The sequence below is a fragment of the Manacus vitellinus genome, unplaced genomic scaffold, assembly GCF_001715985.3.
Source record: "Manacus vitellinus isolate BGI_N305 unplaced genomic scaffold, ASM171598v3 scaffold_15_pilon, whole genome shotgun sequence".
NCBI classification, from domain to species: domain Eukaryota; kingdom Metazoa; phylum Chordata; class Aves; order Passeriformes; family Pipridae; genus Manacus; species Manacus vitellinus.
In genome coordinates, this window is record NW_021939122.1 from 5,023,686 (window position 1) to 5,050,299 (window position 26,614).

Here is a 26,614-nt window from a genome sequence, read left to right on the forward strand (position 1 = left end):
GGTAACTGCAGCAAAGAGCTTGAAAGGTTTGTTGTTTTAAATTCAAGAATGATGTAACAAAATCCAGGGAGTGGCCTTGCCTGGAAACATTTGGACTGCCAGTTCGTGGCAAGTGAAAATTGACGTGACTCATCACAAAATGTAGTGCATTCTTTGATGTAGAGGGCAGAGACTTAGAAATTCTCACAAATGCAAATGAATCTAAGTTTTAAAATCCTTGCAATCAGCAAGGGAAGAAACTGCTTTGCTTTAATGAAAGCACAATAAAAAGTAATACTTGCAGAGTTTATTTAATTCAAAAATGCCAGGCTCATTAGACAACTGGTAATAGAACATGATTCTGACTCTTATTGGTTCATAAGAATCATGCTTACTACTTTCAAAATACAGTCACTTATAGGATGAGATATTGGAGATGTTTAACTTTTAGAAATACCCACAAACCATGGGGGTCAAATTAGGACAGGAAAAATAGAAGAGGAGGGACGCAACAGACAGAAAAAGTTGTCATCCTTACAACCACTGCCAGAAAGATCAGTCTTGTAAAGTCTTGCAGCAAAAATGTTGCAAGAACCTCTGGTTTACAGCTTTAGTGGAAAGTCTTTAAGTCGTGCAGGTGGTGGCTCTGACAGCCGGCTGGGAACACCAGCGCACTGCGTTAGCAGCACTGCGGTACTCGGCACAGCTCCTGGGAGGACTGCGGAGCAGGGAGCCAGCCAGGCTCGCTTATGAGAACTGACAGGATCACAGCACAAATGACTCCAAACCCCTCTGCTTGGCTTGTCAGTGTTTAAACAGGGGCAAAATCCTACCCTCTGTTTCCTCAGAAAGGCAATAGTTGAGTGCTGCGGACTTGAAAGGGAACAGGTTTATGCTCTGATTTTGCAGAGAGTAGAAGAGAGTGATGGTCCTTGTTTCTAAAAACTTGCAAAAGCTGTTCAATTTCATGTAAGAAAGCTGACCAAATCAGGTACTAAGTACTTAAACTGCAGTAGAAATCCTTACCCTGAAAAGCCTGTAGTCAAAACTGTTGCTGTTGAATCTGATTCATGAAGCCATGGCAGGCAATTTGCACCTACTCCTTGGAATACCCTTCAGCTGCAACATCCACCAACACCTCAGTTCTTGCATCTGTGCTGGAATGTAAGAATAAAGTTTGAGAGCTATCAGTCTATTAGTCCAGATTCTTGGGAACTCCTGATTTAAACAGGCAGAGGACATGCTGTTAAGTGTGATTTACAGTGTATAAATGTACTGGTTAAACCATAATTCATGGCTGATTTTTCTGCCTCACACATGAACTCATCTATTCATGGGAATTTGAACTCATCTTCAGAGACACATCTCTTTTGTGTATGGGTCCAAAGAGAAGCTAGAAGCTATGGAAAAAAATGTTTCTTTGCAATACTGAAAGAAGAACTGTAAGAGAAGCTGGAGGTTGGCACTGTAGCAACTGCTCCTCTAGGGTACTGTTCTGGGCTTTGGTGCTAGCAAGGAACAAAGACTCTTATCTTTGGATTTTTTGTTTGTTTGAGGTTTGGGGTTTTTTTTGTTTTGTTGTTGTTGTTGTTCCTTATACCACAACTGAGGGGATAACACCTTCTCTATTCTGCTAAATTCCATCTAGCATAAGATGCTAAAAGCCATTGTTGTTTGTAGTTTGGTTGCCTATAAGAAATAAATGTGCTGGTCTCAACCAATTTCCCTATGGGTGACAATAATGGCAATTTAGCTGTTTATTTCAGGTTCTTCAAAAGTGGAGTCATGAAGGAGGGTTTGTCCTATTGCTGCACTTATTTTATGATCTCTCTAAAAGAAAGAAGAGGATTAGCTCTTGGGATAAAGTCCTAAGACTGACCTCAATGTCCAGAGCTCCAGCCTGACCTTAAATCCACACAGAGAACAGTTACTACCAGACACTTTGTGAAGTGAGTCTGGGCTCCACTTTTCATCTGACACAGCAGCAGTTTAGGAATCAGCACTCTGTTTGCCCTACTTACCCCGGTACTAGCTTCTAACACAGGAAAGCTGCTGGCACAGGCACCAGACTGTCACTTTTGTGACTGAGGGAGGAAAGAGAGGAGTCCTCACCCCATCTTCCTTTTCAGACAGTCTCCAGGAGTTTTGGAAGGAGCTTTTTACAAGCCTTCTTCTATTGTTGGCCAGGAGACAAAGGACGGAGGAGCTGGATTTAAGCATAATGACGTGAGCTCCTCCATGCAGAAAAACCCAGCTGAGAGACCCCCCCTGCTCCACACACACACAAAAAAAGGAAGAAAGGGGGAGAAAATCTTTGAAAATAACTAATTAAAGTTGTTTTAGCCTCTCTCTCTCCCCTCCAAGGGCGCCTAATCTCACAGGGGGCAGAGGGGGAGAGAGGCAAGAGGAACAATGAGAACCATCCCCCCCTTCTCTACACTCCACCTCCTGGTCTCTGAGGTTTTAAAACAAGAGGCCACTTTAAGTTAATGAGCTATCAGCTGACTGGGAGAAGTCTCTAATGAAGCCTGGTGTTCACACATTCCCCAGCTTGCTGAATAGGCCTCTGCCAACCCCATAACTGTCAGAAAGTTTCATTCATAAAATCCACATGCTGAGGGTGGTGGTGATGGGGGCGGGGAGGGAGCTGGGTGGAGATGGAAGAGAGGAAGTGTGGGGTGGTGGTCTCCATATGGAGCAGTCAGCCCCAGAGGCCAAACAGGAACATGCATGGCTGGGGCTGGCAGGCTGGAGGATCCCGGGGACCCGACTCCACTCTCCATTGTCTGGCTAATAATTAGGAAGATCCTTCACATGGTTCTTGGAGGACATTGAAGTCTGTTGGGATAATTAGTGAAGATTTAGGGGATGTTCCAGCTTTTATGTCACCAGCTTTGCTAAGGCCACAGGGGCAGGTGCCGGTGGCATGAAGCCTAGGAGTCATTCAGGAGCTTTGCTGTGTGGGCCATGCTTTACTGAGCCTCTTGTCTCCTGGCAGTACTTTAGGACCTGTGTTTGTGGGGATATTTGTGAGAAGGAGAGCGAAAAGGCAGGGAAAATTCTGGAGGAAAAGGTATAATACTGAGACAGGAAGGAAGTCATGTTTACTTAAACTTGGTGGTGATGTGTTCTGGAGCTCGTTCTCCTTGGATACTGCATGTGCTTTTGGCAAGAGCAAAGAGGAAAGATGCAGATACTGGATCAAAAACTGTTTTCCTCCAAGGGCTGGACTATGGTTTGAGTAGTGAATCAGCATTGTAATCAACAGTAAAGGCCACTGTACTCTTATGTCCTGCAAGTTTTGACATTAGACACTTCTGGGTCTTTCCTGAAGTTTCTGAGCAGCAATGTCAAGCCCAGATTTCTTTTGAGCATTATGGATCTAATGCTCTGAGCACAGGAATTAGATCTTTGAGCACTAGACTTCTATCTCTCTCTTTGAAATTTTGGTCCCTTCCCAATCCCCAGGTCAGTATGCTGTAGCAGGACCAGGGTGTAATTGTTAGAGTGTCACTTAAATCTTAGTTGTGACAAAAGGCACAGTTAAATGAGAAACAGTCTCTGCCTTTGGGAGCTTACAGTGTAAATACACAGTGCAGATTGAGTGGAAAAAACCACTTAGGAATCTCATTCAAAGACCACTGAAACAATAGTAGGATCTCTGTTAACTCTGAGGAGCTTTGAAACTTGATCATCTGCCTGCTATTACACAGGGTGTCTGAATCAGGGCTCTGAAGTCAATCCTATCCAGGACATAACTGCAAGGTCAACTTTGTTCATATGTTTTGTGTACATACTATGAAGAGAAAAGGATTGGATTTTTCAAGCTACATTAAGAAACTAGGGATGAATATTCTTGAGACACAGGACAGCATGTGCTGGGGGCATTGGATTCTGTGAAAACATGAATATGTTGGGAAAGCAGCTGCCTTCAGAGATTTCTATGGACTAAAATGAGTCATGAGTCAATGTCATAATGTTTCATTCAGCAAATGAAACTGGTTTCCCATCTATTTTGTCTTATCATTGAAATTTCACTAGGGTAGTGTGGGGAACTGTGTGGTTCTGTGTATATGGCAGAGGCAGTGCTAGAGAGAATATAACTAGAATTTGACTGTACACTGCAAAGGCTGTGGTATGGTTGAATAATCAGGAAATATTTTTCCTCCAACTGCTTTTATAGAGATTTTGATTTTTCCCTTCTTACACTTGGTAGCTCAATTACTCAATTTCATTGCATTATAACAGTACCTGAGCACTTCACCATCTTTCTTTGCTGCTTATTCCTATTTCAGAGATGGGAAAACAAAACACAAAGTTTAGGGGTGGAATCTACAAAAGAGCTTAGAGCTGGCACTTCTAGGTTTCCAGGCAGCTTGTTGCAGTGAAATCCAGACATCTGAGTTAAATATGGGCACATGTAGATGTAGGTACATGGCAATGGGGAGCTGCGTAAGCTAGTGGGCGAGAAGTGCTGAAGAGCAGGGTGGGATGTCTAGTCTGGCAGGTAGGCACTTGCCTCTTGCCTGGAGAGAGAGATACCTGTCTTTATGTATGTATGGTTCATATATATATGTGCATATATATATATGCCCTTGTTTAGTTCTGTGCTCTCTGTATGAATACAGGACTCAAAACTGGATGCAGGCCATAAATGCTTGGCTGTTGGATGTTTCCATGGTGTGGCTTCTTAAATTGCTTTTGGTGACAGTCTTCCGCTTCTTATAAATAATCAAATATTCTGGATGACAAAGCAGTAGACTTGTACTGTAGACCAAAGGCTATGGAAGTTGCTGGACTGAAGGAAGGGCAAACTCACAAAAGATGAGAAATCTCTACTGAATAGCTATTTACATGCTAAATAGCAGATTATGGGCTCTATGTTTGATCATCTTGCCTCTTCTACTTGCTAAGCAAGGAGCATCTTGGGAATGAAGGCATGTTCAGCTCTACCTGTATCTCACTGAACACAGTTCACATGCTTTTTGAGTTGGACCTGAAGCTGTTTATTTTTGTTGTTGTGGTGCTAGTTATTGGACTAGATGCTGACTAGTTCTCCAGCTTGACTTTTCTTTTGCTGTGGCTTTTCTTGCTCTGGAATGCAGAACTAACCAGATCTACCTTAGATGAAGTATGAATAGTCTCTATTTGTATTGACTTTGACTACTTTATTTGTTTTCTAGCACTCTCACTATTTCCTGTCATCAGTCTTTCTTTGGTGACTGGTGTACAAATTGCTGACAGAGAAGAGGCAAATTCAATATTATCAAATCTCTTCTCAGGCCAGCTTTTGCCCCTTTGGCACTGGTTTGCCTGGTAATACCATTGGTCACTCCCAGCAATCCCTTGCCCTTTACTAATAGTCTCCTTCCCCCTCAGCTCTACATTGCTCTTGCTGGTATTAAGTTTTTCTGGCAAATCCCATAAACAATTTTGTGGAGCGCTGATTTTCTGTCACTGCTGCTTATATTTATTTAGCAACTGGAGGATGGATGGGCTCTCTGTGGTTGAAGGGCCCTCCTGCATGCTTTAGACTCACTTGGATGCTCTCAGCCTGATCTGAGGAGCCACCAGCATGCCTCTCAGGAACTTAGGAAAGCATCTGCTGAAGGGTTTGTTCCAATTGGGTCAGAGACTTGCTCACAAATTGGTAAAGGAGGAGGAGAGGAGCAAACAGACAGTGAGCAGGTCCAGGTACAGGATAAGCTCCTCATCTAGTGCTGCATCATGGATTGTGTTTCCTCCCTACATGAGCCAAGAGGGACCACTTGCTTTACCAGCCTCTCATGTGAGCACTCAACCGACACAAGAGGCTCTACTCCTTTCCCCTTGGGGGGACGCTGGAGGCAAGAGCTCTCAAGGGCTAAAGAAAACAAAACAATGTTTGCTTAGCTGGAGAGCAGAGTGTGCCCTGCGTAAATTGTACCAGGGCCTAAAAGTGCTTCAGAAATGAAGTGCCTCTGAAATTGGCTCCATGAGATAAATGTGAGGCAGGATGATGCCATTTCCTCAGCTGATGGGGTGTCCCATTGACTCATTTAAAGTCATATTTGGGTTACTCTGAGCCTCAGCTTCAGGAAAAATGGCACAAAAGACAAAGTTTTCCCAAGGAAGAAAAATTCTGATAGTCCTGCTCCTTGTGGACAGCCAACAAAAACTCTACATGTGTATCCCACTTGCAGTACAAGGGCTCTAGTCATGGGAAGGAGAAAAAGGAAAAGGGTGTTCTCTGTATTGGCATGATACAGCAAGCCAGTGGTGAGGGAGTGGGTCAGATACATTCTTTGCTCCCAACATCCAGATTCAAATGTTTGAGGAGCGAAAGGTAGTTGCTGAAGGCTGGGATGTTTCAGGTGGGGCAGTTTCTGTTTCTGAGGCCATGTTTCTGTGGCCCCTCTGTGTTAGAGATGTTTTTTTTTCTCTCCGGGCTTGACCTGTGGAGAACACAGGTCCTATTTCTAATTCTAGGTGTCTTTGGTTCAGTCACAGGTGTGCAGGCCAAGCTGGCACATTTCCCTCATAGTTATTGAAGATGAAGTAGCCAGCCTCACATGTATTTTGTACTCCACAGAAACCAAAATTATGAAAATACAGTGTTCTAGTATAGTAGGATCAAAAGACTGTTTCTTGCCACATAACACCTCCTGTAGCTTTTGTTTCATTTATTACCTATGTACACGGTGTCTCATTATACACAGGTGGATTTTGCTTCCAGTGTACAGCCCACTGGAGCAGTCAGCTCCCAGACCTCTTTCCCCTTTAGGCATCTTTGTGATGCTCTGTATTTCTAGGAGTGCCTTATTTCTCATAATATATGGGTTTTCTCTGGTGAACTTGAAATGTATCTATGCTGGCTGTCAGTTACTGGCATCCTGAGTTACTAGTGATCCTTACAAAAACGGGGATATCAGACTAAGGAGTTCTATGTTTGTGACCTCCTCCCTTCATGACAGCAGGCCTGATACTACAGTAGAATTTCAGTTCTGTTGTGTAGGAAAACGTGTTATCACACCTCAGTGTTAGATCAATCACCTGATGTTTCCAGCAATTCAATTTGCAGGGTGGTGGGATGTAATAAAAATTATTAGGCTGAAAAAAACCCAAACTTCTTTATATGCAAGCCTTTTTTTTTTTTTTTTTTGATGTGTGTGTATTTTTGAAGCCTGCAGTGGATTTTCTGGACTCATGACATGAGTTTTTATTATGCAGTGCATTAGAGCCCTTGTGAAAAATAAAACATGTGATGTGGAAAGCCTCTAGTAAAGAGTGACTCAGGAAAAGGAAAACAAAACCCTTCAGTCTAACGAAAGAACAGACTGTGTGAAAGTAACTTGGTATTTAATTGGAAATTGCAGTCAGTCTGCAGATGAACAGCCTTGCTGGCATCTGCAGGTGGGTGTTTTGCTTATGCTTTACAGTTTTCCTTCCTGCTTGTGCTTGTGAATGTGTTCTGCCTGTCAGCTCAGAGGTGCAGAGATGGCTGCAATTTGTGGCTGTTCTTTTTCCAGAAGTATCAGCAGTTCCCAATATCACATAAATGAGTGTTGTAAAAGTGTGTTAGTAAGAAACAGACCCTGCAAAAAATAGCTTACAGTCCAAATGGGTGTGACAGCCCTTGTTTTAGAGATGGAGAGAGCCTTTAGAGGTCATTAGAGATAAGTGATGTGACCAAGATCATGCAGGGCCTTTTGCACTCTAAATTATATCTGGGACTTCTACCTCGCAGGTTCAGAGCTCACGAGGGCATTTTAATAGAGAATTTTTAGGAGACACACTGACATACATTCATTCAAGGTAAACGTGATCTGCCATCTTGGGCCAAACCCCAGATTTGCTTTCATCAAGTCTAATTATGATAATGGTTCATTTAACCTCTCTGCCTCCCCCTAACTTTCGCTTTAAAGCAAAGGCACACTGGCTGAGAAACCTTGGACTGCACAGTTCCATTTTTAGCTCTGTCTGACTCATTTAATGATTTGGTCAGGTTAGTTTGTCCTTGACTCAGTTTCCCCACTGTCAAAATGGCACTAATAACACTGTCCTGCTTGTTGAGGAAGGGTTATGAAGATAAATTAGTTTTGGCTGGAGAAGAGTCCTGCAGGGCTAGCAGAATTGGAAGGAGACAAGCGTGCTCTCTGTTGCAAGTATTATCTATCACTTATGTTTCTCACAGCCCTCCTTGACTTTTACTGACTATGTATTCTTTCTCCTCTTGCAAATCACCAACATGTATATTGATCAGCAACATCTCTTGCACAGATTACAGGGCCATCTCTCCATCAACTTCTTTGCCCTCTCAGAGGCAGACGGTTTTACTGTTGTGAGAGCGAAATCCTGGCCTCGACAATGTCAACAAAGCCAGGATCTCATCCCTGGTTTTCCACCACGAGTGCTTCCTCTTCTGTAAAAAGGCTGGCTATGGGGTGGCTACTGCTGTTTCTTTCTAGGGTTCCTCTGAGGAAGAACAATCCCCTCCAAAAAATGCAGAGATGTTTTCAGAGGCAGACAAACAGATGAAGAGTGAAGGGGTGGTTGGAGAGGGAAAAGCCAGCCACACAACAATCTGACTTCTTCTAGAGAGGGTTAAGTACTAAATACCTCTTACTGGGTCACTTAATGATGGATGGTAGTTAGTGGGGGTGGGGTAAAGCTGACTTCCAGCCCTGCATCACTAAACCGTTCATTAGGAAAAACACACACAATGGAAAATGGCAGAGAGGCTCAAGTGTCCAATTTCTCTCTTGAACTCTCTGAACAGGAGGCTCCAGTCAGGGGAATCCCTGCCACCCTTTCTCCCCCTCCTTCTCTGGCAGTTTCTTTATTAATTAACGGAGTTGGCTGGGGACGGAAACGGAGGACAATAATCAACATAGATGGGTCTGCAGACCTATTTTTAATAATGTGCTTTGCATCTGTCCTAATTGGTATGGAAACAGTGACCTGATTGGAACGACCGGGAGCCTCTTGGGGCCTTTCTTTCTTCCTTTCTCTCCCTCTGTTTTCTTTTTTGTTTGGTTGAAGTTTGACTTGGTGGGAGTGGAGGGGCCAGTGGGTAAGAAATATAAAACCTAACCTTAGGGGCTGTTCACAGGCCAGGGAGTGGAGAGGGGTGACGTACTGGGGAGTATGGGATGTGGGGGCAGGGAGGCCTGGATTGGAAAGTCGGGCATAAATGCCTCCAGGACAGAGAATCTAGCTGCCCCGAGGAGCTGAGGCCGAGCATGGGAAGGAAGGGACAGCAGCTCTCTTGGTTTAGTTGATGATGTGGGATATGGTGGGTTTTTGGGGTGAGACAAGAAAAGCTCAGGGACAAGAGGAGCACCCCAAGAGCCAGTCCTTGCCTTGCTGTGTAACAAACATGCATGCAGTGAGAGAGAGCTCCTGTCTGCAGGAGATTTAAACCTGAAATGGGCAGAGAGGAGAAATGGATTATTTGGTATCAGAAGGTGGCTTAGGAACAAAGGTGGCACAGAATCCTGATTCCCCCAGTGCTGTGTGAGCTATCTACCAGATCACAGATATAGCTGCTGTAATGGCTTAGACAGTGCCCTGAGGAATCCAGAACAAATGCTATGTGTGAACATGCACACAGGGACTATGCCTGTATGGGTAGATGGGACAAAACTTTGAATATAATTGTTGTATGTTCTGTAAGGTGGTGATATTTACCTGTTGCAGCTGCTGACATTCTTAGCGTTTGCCTGTTCACACAGGATGCCTGTTGGGGTGGGATTGCAGAGGCTGAGCCCTACTGAGCGAAGTGGCAATGTGTCCCTGTGTTCTCTCAACACAGATGTGCTGTCTGTCCTGCAGCTGCCTGGGGATGCAGTTGAAACACTGCTTTCTTCTTTCTCTCACCTGTTTGAATAGCTGGCAGTAGACTCTTGCAGGCTATGTTTGTCCCCTCTGCCTTCCAGTGTGTTCACATCTCTGGAAAGTAGCTCATGAGCCTTGAGCATTTGGAAGATCACCTTTCTCTATATAGCCATAGTCTCCAGAAGAACTGAATTGCAAGGAAACTAGAAATCTGTCCCCATGGGGAGGATGGAACTTGTGTGCCCAAGCTGAGGAACTTGTCACCCAAGTGACTTGTCACCCAAGTGACTTGTCACCCAGGGATCATGCTGGGTGTTTTTGGATTGCAGCCTTGATGGCAAATTACTGCCTTGCAACTTCACTTTCTATTAAAAGCTTGTGTGTGTACACACTGTCAAATAATGGATTGAACAAAACAAGACCAAACTCTGAAATTACAATGAAATAAAAGTGATTTTCATATAGACTAGGATAGAAATTGGACATTATTTAAAATAAAGCAAAACAGTCAGGTGGATGGATGGATGGACAGAGAGATGGAAGGATTGGCTCTAACAGACATTGTCCCTAAAGTAACTCAACATTTCAAAGCCTGGCCATTTTATTTTGAGTACTACAGCAATTGTTTTTTCCTGTAAGCCCCAGCTCCTAGAATAAATTATTATAACTGAGAATCTTAGCTTTCTTTTGAGGAAGCTTGCTATACTGGCTATGTAAAACTTGAAGAAATGGTGTTATTTCCCTCAAAAAGATCAGAATAAGAGGCTGAGAACAAGTTCTCCCACATCTATTGTCTTTAACAATAATAATAAATCTCTGACACTTTTCTCCAATCTCTGTTTTGTGAGGCCTTGCTTGTTAATTTGGGCATCCATGGAGATATTGCTAAATTCAGGCTCTGTTTATGGATGGCAAGTCTGGGCATCTGTGGTATATATAACCCTGCTTGTAAAGAGGAAGGAAAGAAAGAAAGAATGGAAATGTGAAATGTAGGGGGAGCAGGCAGTGAGCTGCTGCCACTGTGATGTGTGAGGAGTTGGCCAGGTCCCATGTAAATCAAGGACAAAGTTGACTAATTTCCTGGGTCGGTCATGGTGAAAATATCACATTTCATGGTTTGTTGCCGATTCATAGAAAAATCCTATTAAAACCGGGCAGATTACTTATACAATTTAAACAAATGATGATCAAAGATTATAACACGTTCTGTGAAGAATGAAAAGGAATAGAAATGAATGTGCATGTGGTGAAATGGGGCCAGGTGGGGTTTTGCATGCAAACTTGCTATTTTAGCAGTGTTGGGGGCATTGCGGATGGGGGAGGATGCAGGCAATTGGCGGGTACCCCGACCCTTTTTTGAGTAGGGCTGCTCGGCGCAGAGCATCGCTGTCCGCCCGGCGGGGAGGGGCCGGTCGGGGCTGGGCCCCGCGGGCAGCAGAGGGCGCCGCAGGCCGCGGTTTGAGGCCGGCAGGAGCGCCTGGGATCCCAGGAAGCGGGAGGATAGGATGGATGCGGGGATGGAGCCGGGGGTGCGGCGAGTGGCAGCGCGCTGTCCGCCGAGGCGGTGCGGCCGCGCGGCGCAAGCTCAGCCCGACAAGGAGTGCAGGTGTGCGCTGCCAACCCAAACAGCGCCATGCCAGAGACCCCAAACCCGCGCTGCCCAGACCCCAAACCCGCGCTGCCCAGACCCCAAACCCGCGCTGCCCAGACCCCAAACCCGCGCTGACTCTCGGCCCCGTTACTGCACCACGGGCAAGTCGCTCAGGAGGAAAAGCCTAACCTGAAACCCAGCAAAGGTTAGGGTGAGAGGCAAAAATGAGTTCTACATCTCAGCAAGGCAAGGTTTACACTAGAGGTAAACCAGGCTGTTATTGATCCCTGCATAGATGTGTCCTCCAATGCCTCGTCACAGTGAAGTGTGTTAAACCTTCACAAGACCTCCACAAAGTGTCAAATTCAACAACTGTACACTGAAGAAAAGAATGCAGTGGCATAAACATATGTTTATATTGTAAAGACAAGTGGCTTTGTGAAGTGGTTGCTAAGGTGGAGATGAAATGAGTAAACAGAAATGTGTCTCCAAAGAAAATTATAGAAATTTTGGCAAATACAACAAAATGATTGGCACTGGGAGCAGAAAAAGGCAGGGTTTGGTTTTTTTGTTTGTTGGTTTGGTTTTTAAGGCAGATTTCCATATTTCACTGTGAAATTGCCACAGCAGACAAGGCAGAATTTGGTATTTTCCCGTGCACTGCTGAGCATCCTATCCCAAAGAGTAATACACATGAAACCGACCATAGTGTTTTTCATAGCCTGTGTGGCTTGGAAATTAGGCTTAGATAGTTTCTGACATCACCACTCATTTTTTACTTTCTCAGGCTAAACACACTGAAGCAGTATACCACTGATGTTTTTGTCACAAGGCTTATTTTGCACAGCTGCCTGTCCAAAGTCCTCTTCTGAAGCTTTCCCAAACACTGGTGTGTCTGATAGAATAGGCAAGACTCAATGATCTTAAAGGTCTTTTCCAACCTAAAAGATTTTATGACAGTGTGAGAATTCAGTTGTGTTTGAAATTTAGGGATGATGTGTATGGATTTACTGATACTGGCTCTTCTTTTTTTATCTCTGAATCCAGAAAAGTGTAGCAATAAACTTGTCTCTGCATGGCCTTCAACTCCAGATCCAAACCCTAATGCCATCTATAACCCTAGGGTTGTCCAGAGCCAAGGTAGCCATGGCTTCCTAACAATTCAGCATAACATATTTAAACATTATGACAGCTACCCTTAACTTTTTTTCAAGGACCAGAAAAATAAGTACCGAAACCTCCCATCATGAATCCTGCAACCAATCCAAGCCATAACCTTACTGATCATTGTAACACAGGGATATAATGCTGCCCAGAAATTAAACATGCATTTGAAGCTTACCAGCCTTTTATTTTACCACTGAGGACTTGTGAGAGTTCTGCAATGGAGATATGATGCTGCAGAGCCTCCTGTCCCAAACCATAAATGTTGGCTACTTGCAGTATCATTTATGGCTAAAGAACCTGTTGATCTCTGAACACTGACTTTGAAAAATTCAAATCCACTGAGGCAGGCTGCAATCCTCCCGCAGGCTGGACAGGATTCATCAGTAAGCCTGGCTGCACAGAACTGTACACTGAATCTTAGTTTTAGTCCTCACTTTATTCCTGGCACGAGTGATGGCCTAGAAATTCAGTTATGTCCAAAAGTTAATCGGAAGATGTTTAAATATGCTGATACTGATTTTGCCACTTATCTTACCTCAAGCAATGATGCCATTCCGGCTCCAGCGTTGATCATGGCTCAGTAACCCCATTCTGTCTGACAATTAAAAATGATACATTTTAATCTACTTATCCCTGAGCAGGTTTGGCAGAATTGAGCAACAAAAATTGTTTAGCAGAGCCTCGTTTCTGGAATGCTAAGCTAGAGCCTAATTGTAATCCTAACCCTGCTTTGACCTCTGCCCAGACACTTGCCATCAGTGGAAAATAAAGAATAAATATTTGACTGCAGCAACACTAACTTTCATCCACTTTTGTCAGTCTTAAAGATTTAGACAATTAATTTGCCCCTCTAATCTCTCTTGTTCCAGACTCTATCCCCAACTCTAATCCTACTTTTGATGACAGCTTAGAAACCCAGAATTTGGCATTCTCATCTAGTAGTATTAGACCTTGGCTTTCCTCTACAGGTCTGACAGAGGTCAGTAATAAATTTGGTTCTTCAGATCCTGCTGTCCCTAATTGTAACTCAAATCCCAAACATACTAGCATTATACACTATACTGGCATTGCCACCAGACAGTGTGAATCTACTTGTTCTAGCCTTATCTTATTCTGCAGAATTCAGCAAATATCCAGCTCTCTGTCCACATCTCTTTAATCTTGTTCCTAACAAAAATGCCAGACTTTACTACAGGCCAAACATTTTTCCCTTGCTTCAAAATGAAGAATAAGACATTTGAGTCTACTGACACCAGAGTGCTGTGTTTGCATGGTCAAGGGAGAGCCTTGCACCTGAGATATGACCCTACTTAACCCAAGCTGTCTGAGTGTACAGATAATCTGTGTATTCAGTGATTTGACTACGGAGAACTGGAAATTCAGTTTTCTAAAAATAAGTGATTTCACCCCTTGAGTGGTGAATAAATAACTTAATTTCTATGTATTCAAGAGGAGTTGATGCTGATTTATGCCAGCTGAGAGTTCTGGTCTGGTACATACAGATCTTTACAATAGAAAGTACATAATGCTACTCAAGGCCTAAAGGATCCTTTTACTTTTATAGCAAAGGTTGTGTATAGCCTTGTTGAGTAAAAACTGAGAATAGTCTATGAACAAAATGTGCTGTTGGCTATATCCCATGCCTCTGCTAGGCTTGTGTATGTTTTATTCTGGCCAGAGGGTGTGAGCTAGCACATGGGAATAGCAGCTGGAGAATAAAGTGGGAGTCATGGCACTTGGAGGAGTTGAAGGAACAACTGCAAGTATCCCTATTTTTAATTCAATATCAAATATAGTGGCATTGGCATGTCAGATGATGACCTATTCCAGTGCTGCTGATTACATTTGTGACATGAATGGCCAAAGCAAGGAACTTGGGACATTGGAATTGTATTTTACAGAGGACTCCTAGTGTTAATTTTTGTGATTAAATGTCATCTTTCTTGACAAAATGCCACCTGATGTACATGAATTTTGGACCAAAATGCTGAACTAAGAAACTGAACTGGACATTATTTTGCTTGTTCGCTTTTGAGGATTGATGTGACTTCCACTTGGTTTTCAAGTAGGCAGTCAGGCTTGAGTGGGAAAGGCTGTTGGTCACCATCGTGTTTTGGATAGGGCAACCCTGTGAGAAGGTGGTGCTACTTGAGGGTAAAATAAAAGAAAATGCACATTAAAGTTGGAGAGCAAGTGAAAGCCACAGATAACTCTTTTCTTGCCTCATACTACGAATAAGCATCTTCCAACAGGGATGCCTTAGTGTAGCAAAGCAGTCTTCAAAGACTTGTGCTTATGCAGTGCTTAGAGAACGTGATAAGGGCCCCTCACTTGATATAGCCAACTTACCACCATGGCTGTTTTGATCCAACATTTTGTAGACTTAGCATCGTGTTCATTTCACGTTAATGGTGAGTAAAGCTGATTAGCTGCTGTTTTAACTGCAGGTAACTCGTCGTTATTGGCAGGAAACATGTTTCATCTGCATAACAGTTTCATGTGAGCAGTGGGGAACATTTTCTATCAGCGTTTGTTGATGTGAAACATGTTTCTTAGTGGAATTATGTTTGCTTGGGACTGGAAGAGAACTTGATTTTCATCCTTAACTCCAACTAGAAAAACTGAATCATGAGAAGGTCCTTTTTGATTCTTTCCCAGCAATGGTATTTTCATTATTACTTTTAATGCATCCAAGATTGGTCTCTATCCTGTTTGGTATACACAGATAGCTACAGAAGCTAGAATCAACCTTCTTAATGCTACCCAAAATATATAAATGTCAGCTGCATACACAGGCTGGGATAAGATGAAGACTAGTTCCAGAGACATCGTGTCATACAGTGGTCCCTGACAGCCATGTTCAGGTGGAGCTTGAGCTCTGTAGGGCCCCAGTGAAGAGGTGAGGCAGGTACAGGTAAGCAGTGTATGTCCTTTTCTAATCCTGGCAATGTCACATTCCTTCTCTCTTCTTATATACCAAGTGGTCCTGTACATACTTTTTTTTATTTTTTAATTTTTTATTTACCATAATGGCACCTACCAAAGCTCTATGCAGCCAGGAGCATGAGTTTTGAAACTGAGAGAATAGTAAGGCTTACTTTTTAAGAAATATTTTGCTTCCTTTATTTGCTTATGCTTTCCAGATAGTGAAGCCTAAAGAAGCAATGTTTGGGTCAGTATCTTTCCAAAAATGCTGTCTGCCATATAATAACTAATTACATTGCCAGAGTAGTGCCTGTCATTCTGAAGAATCTCAAAGCACACAGTCATCCTGAATTATGAGAACTAATGCATAATATGACTGTGTCATCAATAAATACCGAGAGACTCTTTTCTTAAGAGATATAGCCTTTGCTGGCCTAGAAGATGGAAGTTGCTTAGGAGTTTGCAATAGAATTACACAAATGTTTCAGTGAGTAAGCAGAGAAGAATTACCTGTTTGATATAAATCAGAAAAGGAATTTAGGAATATAGTTGCCTTGCAACTTAGTCATTCTAAAGAAAGAGTTTTTGTTTGCCCCAAGCTAAAAAACTTATGTAAGGGTATGGCTTCATTATTTATGTGACAGAGGCAGCCTCTTGATTCTTGACAATCCAGGAGTTTAATTGTTTCCAGGTATTCATTTATACTGAGGGATGTCCTTGTGCTTAAGGCCTTGCAGTCACAAAACAGAGTCCCAGAGAAGCTTTAAGTCCAAGCATGACTTGGGGAAAAATTTCTGATTTTGCTGACTTAAGTCAGGGAAACCACTCATTCACTGCTGCAAGCCTCACTTGCCAGCATATATTTGTATTTCTGGAATGCCAAGGATCCATATTACCTATGAAGGCATTGCCATGGTAGGCAACATACGAATGCAGAACAAACAAAAGATGATTGCATGCTTTAGAGCTCTAGCAGTCTAAGACAGGAGATTATGACCTGGGCAAATGATTATAACTGACACCAGAGAAGCCAGTGCTTGTGCTTCTGCTTCTGATCAAACTTGGATAAAAATCCCCCAAAGCAACAACCGACAAAAAAACTCCAAAACAAACAAATAAAAAAAACCCAACAAAATCCAAACCAAACCAAAAACAAACAAACAAACCAACCAACCCCAACACCCCCCCAAAAAAAACCCAAACAAAAAAACTCAGGCCAAAATACTGATCCACTTGACCTATTTGTACAGAGGGAAGAGTTAAAGAACAAAAGCCCATGGAAAAATCTAAAATCATCATCTCTTCAAATGGTCTCAAGTGTATGAGTAGAAAAGAGGAGAGGCAAAACAGCAGAGAGAATCTGAAGCTTGGACTGCCTTGTTTTTCCATAATTTTTCTAAGATATGTTGGAGACTTTTATGCATTAGCACAGTGTTTGGGAATGAATATTTGTTCAGTGAGATATGACTCTCCCATGGCAGAGCAGTGAAATATAGGATATTTTGCTTGTTGGCAGCAGATTTCTGGCTGTCTACGTTTTTATTAGTGCAGGTTTTTCTATATGAGTGTAGCTATTTATCTAGCAAGCAGGGCCAGCAGATAGAAAGTTGAAGAGAGAGCCAGCACAGTTCTAAGCCATGTCAGTAGATAAAAACCCTTAAGGCGAAATATCTACAGGATTGGGCCATGTGCCTGAATTATGGGAAATGCTGTTATATTTTCCCAGTCACTTCAATATCCTGCAGTTCTTGCACTTCCACAAACACAGTTTAATGCAGCTGATACAATGCCGTACTGAGGATGTGTTGCCAGCTACCAGTGTTCAGTCTTGGACCTTTTAATTCCTGAGCTAGAAGATGGAGCTTTTTAGTAGAGGTTGTAACATGCTGATGGCCTTTGGTATTTTGCCTATTTACCACCAGAGATGGTCAGACAGTTACCTCAAGGGGCTTTGTACACCAGCATCTGTAGTCTGCTGGTCTGGTCTGACTGCATGGTGACAGTGGGGCCAGGGAATCCAAATAGGCAGCCTGATTATCTGGAATAATAATCTGTGATTGTCAGGATTAAATCCCACACTGGGGTGCTCTCTGATGGTAGAGGGAATTTTGCTTGATTATAAACTGAATCAGACCTGTGGGACCTGATCTTTTATTCATAACACTTTGCATGTGTGGCAAATGCTCTTGGAGGTAAGCAGATGCATTACTACAGAGGGAAGCAAAGGCTACCAAGTGAAAGAGCAGAGTAAGAAACCAGCAGTAGTATCCTCCTTATTTCTAAGGTGATTCCCTTAACTCTTGATGTTTTGCTTGAATAGCTGCAGAAAACAGAGCAGAAAAGGCAGTCTTTGCTCCCTGGATTCAGAGAGGAGCTGTTAAGATAAAAGACAACAGATGATGAGAATAAGACATGGCTTGGGCAATGTATGGAGGTTGTCTGAAATAGCCCTAAACAAATGGGATGAAGTTTTTTGAAAATGTCATTATAAAGGACCTTGCAGGTGGAGACCAGTGAAACAACCTAAGGGCAGCTAAAAGGAGCTCTGTTCCTTCATGAAGGGCAAACCTGGGAGGGGGCACAAGGACATGGATTTGAAGATCCAGCAATTAACAGTGGGTATGGGAGTAGAGGTGGGTAAGAGGCAGGACTTTCTTTTCTTGCCTAAAATAAGAGGTGTTGAGTATAGGTAGCAGTGAAGTCCTTGAGAGGGAAGACAAGTAGCTTCTGATTGCTATGTTAAAGAAAGTAAAAGCAGAGAGGTATGAAGGGAACGCAGGTGTAGTAACATGTAGGCTAGGAAGGTCAACTGTGCAGTAACATAGCAGAAAGGCACAGCAAGTTTCCAGGTCAGAGACATGATGTCTATAAAACTTAGTGGTTATGTGGACTCCATAGTTATATCTATGTCTTGGATCATCTAGAGGCTCTTCCTTCATACTCTGTTTTTAGCTCCTGTTTTAATTTGGTATGACCTGAATATGATGTGCAGCCAAACTACTATGCAAGTCAAACAAGTAGGATCAAAGTGATCTTAAAAGGCCTTTACATAAAAGCATGTAATCCAACTATTTAGTCAGGGATGAAAGTATACCAGTATGGAAGTAAACATGCAGCATCTCAGGATCTGCATGTTTATGTTTATGTATATGTTTAAATATACTACAGTTTTTAAGCAGCTTCTAGCATGGTCAGATTATAGCCTCTAGCTGGGATATAGACTGTAGGGGAAGCACTGTTGTTATGCCCAACTTGGGGAGATACTGGTTTCTGATCAAGTTCACTGGGGCTACCATCTAATGTAACAATAGCAGAACAAGAATAATTTGTAAAGCAGTTTGAAATCATCTAACAGAAATGGTGCAGTTGTACAACTGTATGACTTTGATATTTTGCACTTATCGTCAGCCTTGATTTCCTTTTACAAACATTATGCAACATTTTCCTTAATGCTGCTACAAATACAGAGCCATTCCTACTAGTCCAGACCACTCTTATGTAGCTTGCCCTATGACAAGTAGGGTTGTTTTGAAGTATGCAGAATTCCAGAAGGAAACAGAAATACCAGCCTTTGTATTGTTGTAATGAAAATAGGTACATATATGAGTCAAATATATAAATGTATTTCTGTAGTTAGTTAGGTGATTTAAAATATCCTTGTGTTTTATAACAGTGCAATCTGTGTGATTCACTCCACATGACATGAAATATCAATAAATAGGCTTGTAGCACCTGAAGGTGGTTTATCTTGTATTTTGGTACAGTTCTGTTTTCTCTATATTCCCTATTTTAGGGTTTATTTCTGGAACACAGTTTGTATTGTTTAGAAACTCAGACTTGGATTCTTTAAGAAACAGACCTTTTCTGAAATATCAGGTACCTGATATATATTTATTGCCTTCAATCCTGAAAAGATTTTTTTTAATGTGTTTAGTTTGATTTCAGAATAATTGCCTAGACATATAAAATAAATTGCAGGAATAAATCTGTGCAGATCCAGAGCCCTTACTAATCAATACATCTGTTCTTCTGGATTTGTTTTCTTCATATCTGTTTCCAGAGTTGTAAATACAGAGTATTTTGGTTTGAAATACCCTATGTGAATTGTGCAATAAAAGGATTTCTCTTGTGAGATTAAGGTTGCAACAATAATGACAACTGCAGTATTAATGGGCAAATTTTAAAATGATAGCTTTCATTCATGTCTAAAGCATTTTTGACATCACCTAAGCATTCAAATTCACCTTTCTTTGGGTAGAGTAAAATGCTATATGTATCAGCACATACCAGTACACAAACAGCTCAGAGTTTTAACAGCAGGCAATAAAAAGTACCAAAGCTAGTGAATCATTCAGAGCTACTTAAGTGGCTGGCTAACATGGTTTGTGCTGGAGTGTGAAGAGCCCAATGCTGTGACATCACGATCCTTGTGCAGAATCCAAGTTCTGTAACCTACAGGTGGTCAGGTTTGCCATTGCAGATCATAGCTCATGAGTTTTGTCATGGCTATGTGGAATCGAGGCTTGTGTAGAAGGGAGGCTGGTTTTGTGCTTAAGTCACTTAAAGAGGACTCAGTAGGACTGTTCTGTGACCTGGACAAAAATGTATTTATCTCATGGTCATTTTATAATATGGGGCCTTATGCAGGGAATCATGGACTTGGTCCTCATTGAAGTGAGCTTGCTCTTAATGCTGAACATAGGCATAAGCTCTTTTTGAACAGAAATGAGAATAAGCTTGGGCTTACATGACTTTTCTGACTTGGGGTGCACAGCACATGTATCTGAGATGGTTATTTCATTGCTGTTGAAGTGACTCTTAAACATAAACAGTGAGACACTGTGTCCAATCCAATATAGAAGTCCAAGCCAGTCCTCCTTTGTTATCATAGCATTTGCATTCTTGTTCTCAAACTTGTGTGGTTTTGGTTTACCTTTTTTGGTTGGTTGTTTTTTTCTCTTTATGCAGGATTTTTTCCTGACTGCTTATGTCCTGTTTTTCTCCATTCTTATTCTAGCAGTTTTTACTAGTCTTGATATCTTGTTTCATGATTTTTTTCCTGTAGTTGTCTGATTCAGAGGGACAGATTTTGTGCACTGTATCAGGACTGGTGGCAAGTATCCTGCATTCTAGTTTAAGGTTAGAAAGAGAACCCTTTGGTGGTGAGGAGGAACCATGACATTGAAGAGTAATTTCATGTCAGAAGGAAGTGAAGATTCTGTTCACAGCAACACTAATGTCTAGTAAAGTCAGAGAAATTGTTCTTCATTTATGTAGAGGTCAGAGCCTGAGCCTTTACAGGAAGACTTGCTTGGGAAACAAGTCTTTAACTTCAGTTGAGTATCTGAAATGGGAGTTTTGTTCTACTTGAAGCAGTTGTAAGTGAAAGGAGGTGAGTGCTTTTGTGGAAATTCTCATGTGGGTGTAGCAGTGACTGTGCAGCCACACCAGTGCCTGCTGAGTCTGTGAGAATATATACATCAGTGTGAGACTGTGATCTGTGAGCTGTGCATAGCTGAGTGCCAGAATGCAGTGGTGAGAGTCAGTGTACCTGCCTGTGTGACACTGAGGGCTGTGAGTACCTGTGGGGGGACTTATCCATGTGACTCTGTGTGGTGTGCAATGCGCAAATGTTGGCCCATCTGCGCATCTATGCTGGTGCACAAGCATGTGAGTGAAGCACATATGTGAATATGTATGTTACTGCAGGGGAGAACATAGCCATGAATGCATATGTGAGCATGAGTGTGAGCATTAGTATATTTCCAAGTGCAGACCACGTGAATAAATGTATGTAAGTGAATGTGTACGTTACTAGATGGTCTTAGAGAGATCTTGTCCATTTCTGTAAATGTATTCGTTTTAAAGATGAAAAGTGGCCCAGCTTGGCTTTAGCCTGGGCATCACCCCTGAGTGCGCAGTTGCTATGCCAGCTCAGTGTGTTTGTGTGCTCTTGTGAGAGAGTTGGTAATTGTGAGCGCTCCCTAAGAGAATCTCTGGGGCCAGGGGATACAATAGGCAAGGGTCTAGGGTCTGAAACTGTAGACTTTAATAAAGCCACTGACAGCAAATAAGAGCCTGACATGTGAGTCACATTACTGACAACAAGGGCTGCTTTGTAGTCCCATCTGCACCCTGATCGGGTCCCGTACAGTAACTGAAAGGACAGAACAAACTGCTGCTGCCTTCAATAAATACAACAGTGCCACAAAGGCAGCCGAACAGACCAACTTTGTGTGGCTTTGCTGCAGCTGAGCTACTCTCCTAGCTGTCTTCCTCGCCTCCCCCACCAGTGAAAATGACTGACGTTACCTCGTAAGGGTTGCTTGAGAGCCCTGGCTATGTGCTTGGCCCCATGGCAGTCATTACATACAGCCCTGGAACATCTCTCTTCCTTGCCACCCCCTGTGCTACTTCATAGCCTTTCTCTTTATCTGCCCTCAGTGACTGGGAGAGGCCCAGAGCCATGTCCCTTGGACTTGCTGCCCTTGCCTGGCTAGGCAGCACTAGGAGCTTAGCAAAACCTTACTTCAGGCTACAAGCATAGTTATTTGAAATGTTTCTTGAAATGTCATAGTAACTTGCATGGTTACTCCAGACTTCCACTGGAGTGGTCATGATGAAAATGTTGGACTTGCCAGCACAGTAACTTCAAGGCCTTTCAGACCCCGAGTGGTTGGTCACCCACCCAGCCCAAGTAGCATCAGGGGATGACAGTGTTTTCTATTTATCCAAGTGTCACCTAGCATAGTCAGAAACCTTTTTTGCTGACTGCCCTCAGGGCCTCTTACTCTTCCCTCGCTCTGGGCCTCTCCCCTTGGGCTTGGAGACTTTCCCAGTGAAGAGCTTTCACATGGAGAAAAAAAGATCCCCCTTCAATTGGAATTTGTGCCACTGTTGTGTCTTTCTCAGTGCTTTTCTGGCCACTCTTTTTTAGTTTGTCCCAATAGCCCTAGAGAAAGGGTGCTTGTGGGACCCAATGGCATGTGTTGTCGTGTACTGAAAGAATGTTATAAACCCTGGGAAAGATTGCTGGGTTATAAATCAAAATATAAGCCTGTGGTTGCCAAAGGGGTGATGTTAAGTATCAGGATAATGTCTGTGACAGTGCAGGTGTGCCTCTGATGTCTGTCCTAGCCCAGAGCATGTCAGTCCACCTAGCAAAAAGTCTAAATTCTCCTCTGCTTGAAAAAAAAGGAACATAAGACTCAAGAGTTTATGCCTGTCAGAAACTCTGTGTACTTCTACATCATGTAGTGCACACAGAACTGAGTTCCCTGGAGGTGAAGGTGCACCCCATGTGGGACTGCTACCCCACACATTCACCCTGTGCTTCTACAGTGTGCAGTGGAGCCTGTAGGCTGCCCTGTCAGTGTAACATACCCACTCTAATTGACATTGTCTTCAGACAAGAAGATCTCAACCGTAGTGATTTGTTCCTAAGGTGTAAGACTTACCTACCTTAAAGGTCAGATTTTTCATCTGGCAACTAGTATATTGGAGCTTCTAGGAACAGAACGTGCTTGAGGTGGGATGCAGCAGATCTTTCCTTGGAAAGGAGATTAGACTTCAGGGAGCAGATGCATTCAGTTTCTCAGCATCTTTAAGAAATCCTACAAGACAGTCTTCTGTGAAAAATACCTCCCTGTGACTCTACATCACCTTCTGTTCAAGCAAGCATTTCAGATAATATTGAACAAAGGAAAGTACAGACCAATATAATAAAAATGACCCTGAGATTAGCTCAGTTGGTTTGAACATGGTGCTGGATAACACCAAGGTTGTGGGTTTGATCCATGTATGAGCCATTAATTTAAGAGTTGGACTTGATAATCCTTCGAACTCAGAATATATTCTGTGAAATCAGCAAGAACTAAGAAGTAATAATATCATACAGAGATGTATGCAGAAGAGAGAGAGGATTTCACTGATGTCACATAGAAAATGCCCAGAGAGGCAATATTTATAGGAACAGCTTGCGATGATGTTTTGCATAACACTGTGATATTTCTCACAGTTAATGTCTGGACCTTCTGCTAGAAATTTCTATTCTCTCTGTATCAATAACATATAAAGGATTAAACAACACTGTTTTGAAATCCCCTACATAGCTGAGAGGCAGCAGCAGAAACTTAAAGTCCCATAGCAAATGTGGTCTGTACTTTTTAGGGAAATGTCTGGAATTTTCGAAAAGAAATTTAGAGCATCTAATGTCATTGTTAAAAGGGAACGCTGATTCCCCAAATCTAGCTCTGTGTTTTGATCACATAACAGGCTTTTGCTTTGGTGTCTAGGCTAAGACCTGGACAGGGCAAGACCAATAAACATGCAGTCCTTCTATCTGATGGTGTGTGTCAGTCTCCTCAGTCCTCACCTCTGCTGAGTGCTTGTAGAGGCTTCAGCAGAGGGGGCACAACTGGCTAAACTATGAAATAACTCTCAAGCATGGAGTCTACTGCAACAGCACCTGTGCCTTCCTCTGGAGTCTCTCCATCTCCTGAACAGGCAGGGCCTGGGGGAATCCTCTTTCTAGTAGTTTGATACCTGAAGAAAAGTGTTTCCTAGAAGGAGATGGAAGGATGGAGCCCTGAAGCACAGGAAAATCATGTTGTCCTGTGGTAGAGAGAAAGGGATCTGTGTGCATGTCTACCACAGCTCTAACCTGCTTTTATGTTTTCTTTAATTCATGTTGTTTCAATTTAAAAAAGATGCTGTCATAACTGGGGAGAAATTAGGTAGTTGCAACACTGTATATGAAGCTGAACAAAGGAATTGCCTGAGGGTCTTGCGGGAGTGGATACTCTACCTTACAACCCTAGAATGCAAAAGCTTTGTATGTAGGAAAGAAGCTATTTTAAAAATCTTTATCAGGCAAATCGGATATTTTGTGGAGTGCATGTTAGGGTTAAAGCACAGGTATTGTACAAATGAGGAAGCAGCAAATGAGAGACACTGATGAGAAGTGCACTGTCTAGGAAGGCACTACTTGCCTGGTGGAAACAGTTGCTAACAAGACTGGATAGAGAGGGAGGAATGGGTGGGAGAAGTGGTCTGGGGTGTCTGTGTAGCAACACATCCAATAGGTCAGCTGCAACTTGGTGCCACCTGGGAGAGCAGCTGAGAAAGTCCTGAGACTTGGCATAGACATGCTGGATTGTGTGTTACTGCAAGTAGTAGGAAGCCACTCACTGCCTCAGCTGTTCCTGTACCAGGAAATCTAAGAGGAGAACTTTAGATTCTTCTTGTTGTACTTTGAGAAAGGTGCAGTTGGTAATTATTTGAACTCATGCTTTTCCTTTCCATTTCTTGATTTCTTTTCTCCATTCATTGAGGAACTGGTTGGTTAGGTCACTGGAGAAGTGACCTGGAGAAGTGACCTGCTTCTGGAGAAGCATAACTCATTGAATGCCAAAGTAGTTTAGTTCAGTTTTCCCAGGTTTCAGAGTGGGTTCTCAAAGTGATCTTTACTAATAACCCCTAAAGATTGAACCTGGTTCTGTATGTTGTCAAGCAAAGTCAGGCAGAAGTGCTATAATAAAATGTGATGGAAAGCCAAGTGCTTTAAAAATTCATTTAAAAACCAGAAAAAACATCTAAGGCCAACAAAACTTTTGAAAAGAAAAGGCTATGGAAGGCATTGGCGATTACTTTTACACCATCTCCTGATAAAGCTGAAGCCTTATTCAATTCTCCCTGAATGCAGAAAAGAACTAAGGAGTGCATCTGGCAGCCCATGAAATATGTGATATCTTAACTTGTACAGCTTCATCTATCATACCAGAAAGTGGAAGAAAAGACAGGATAGCCAGATTCAGGCTACCGACTTAAAGAAGAGCATACCAGTCTCATTGCCCCCTTTTTTTCTTTTTTTTTTCCCCACTAGGAAATGCACATTTGCACGCTAAAGACACTTTGTAAATAACTGGTGCCACAAATACTTGAGGCTGAAAATATTCTGAGTGGAATTTCATGTCCATCCTCCACTAACTACTAGGAGAAGGTAGACCAACTTCTGCAGGTCTCCTGCAGCCTAGACTCACACTGAAACTCGAGAGCAGCCACTAAAATCAAGAACTTCCTCTTTTTTGTCAGCTCTTCTGATCTTGCTTTGTGATCATAGTTTTTTCAGGCCATAGCCAAATCTTGGAGATTTGAGAAATAAAAAAACCTGGGCTTCAGAAAATCTCAGAGCCTTAGCAGTTCTGACCAAACAAAGTTGTTCCTTATGGATGAGGTCCAGTCCTTTTTGAGTAAGTGTCTTTAAGTCTACGGGGAAAAGAGGGAACCTTTTGGGAAAGAGAGTTTGGTCCTAAACTGTCATCTGTTAAATACAAGAGTTTTTTTCCAGCTGAATAAGAGAAGCTACTTCCAATAAAGCCAATCAAAAGCAATTTCCCTGCTGAAAGGTGGCCTACCTGAGACAGAGCAGCCTGCACCAGCTGCACGCCACTGCTGTCAGACTTGGCCGGGTCTGTCAATTAAGGGAACACAGAGCAATCTGTGAGTGCTGAAAGGGATCCCTTCAGAGCCCTCTGTGGCTGAGAGACAGGCCCATTGTCTGCATGCATGTCTCACATAGTTTCAGAGTCCTGATAAGCAGGCATGCCATGAAAAACTGCATTATATGGTGAGCTCGGGAATACTTTGTCTGGGGGTAGATGAGATGGGGGGGTGGGAGAAGAGGTAACACTGCACCTTTGCATTGTGGGAGGTGGGGCAATGAAAGACGTCGCGTTTGGTGGTCCCCCAGCATAACCTGCTTTCTCACAAACTCTTGTTGAATGATGAAGTCATCATTTCCTCTGATTCCCCTCCTCCCCTCCATCCTTGTCCTTTCTTCTGGGGTTCAGAAATCAGCTGGGAAATTACTGCAGCACTGAGAAGACAAACAGCTTAACCACCTTCAAACTGCTACCTTGCCACATACTGAAAGTCCTTTTCCCTGGGAATCTGGGACCACCAAGGTCTATAGGTCTGTGGGTAGGGAAGATTGAAGGCTTCAAACTTACACATACATGTTGTAGAGACCATAGAATAGGAAGGTAGACACAGCACATAGGGGAAGGAATGAGTGGGACTCTCTCACCAGCTGCTTACCAGTGTTTGCTTTCATCTTCCTCACCTTATCCCCTGGTG

The 26,614-nt window shown here is 42.7% G+C and overlaps 1 long non-coding RNA gene across 2 annotated transcripts; it reads right to left on the reverse strand.

The window, feature by feature from the left end:
• Positions 1-1,016: 1,016 nt before the first annotated feature.
• On the reverse strand, positions 1,017-19,864 carry LOC108639022. Of its 2 annotated transcripts, none has more exons than XR_001920214.1 (3): positions 19,766-19,864; positions 13,089-13,148; positions 1,017-1,136 (listed from the first exon to the last, which is right to left on the reverse strand). It is a non-coding gene; the product is annotated as an uncharacterized LOC108639022 (long non-coding RNA). The 2 variants fall into 2 exon arrangements; XR_001920215.1 differs by lacking the exon at positions 1,017-1,136 and adding an exon at positions 12,217-12,327.
• Positions 19,865-26,614: the final 6,750 nt, after the last annotated feature.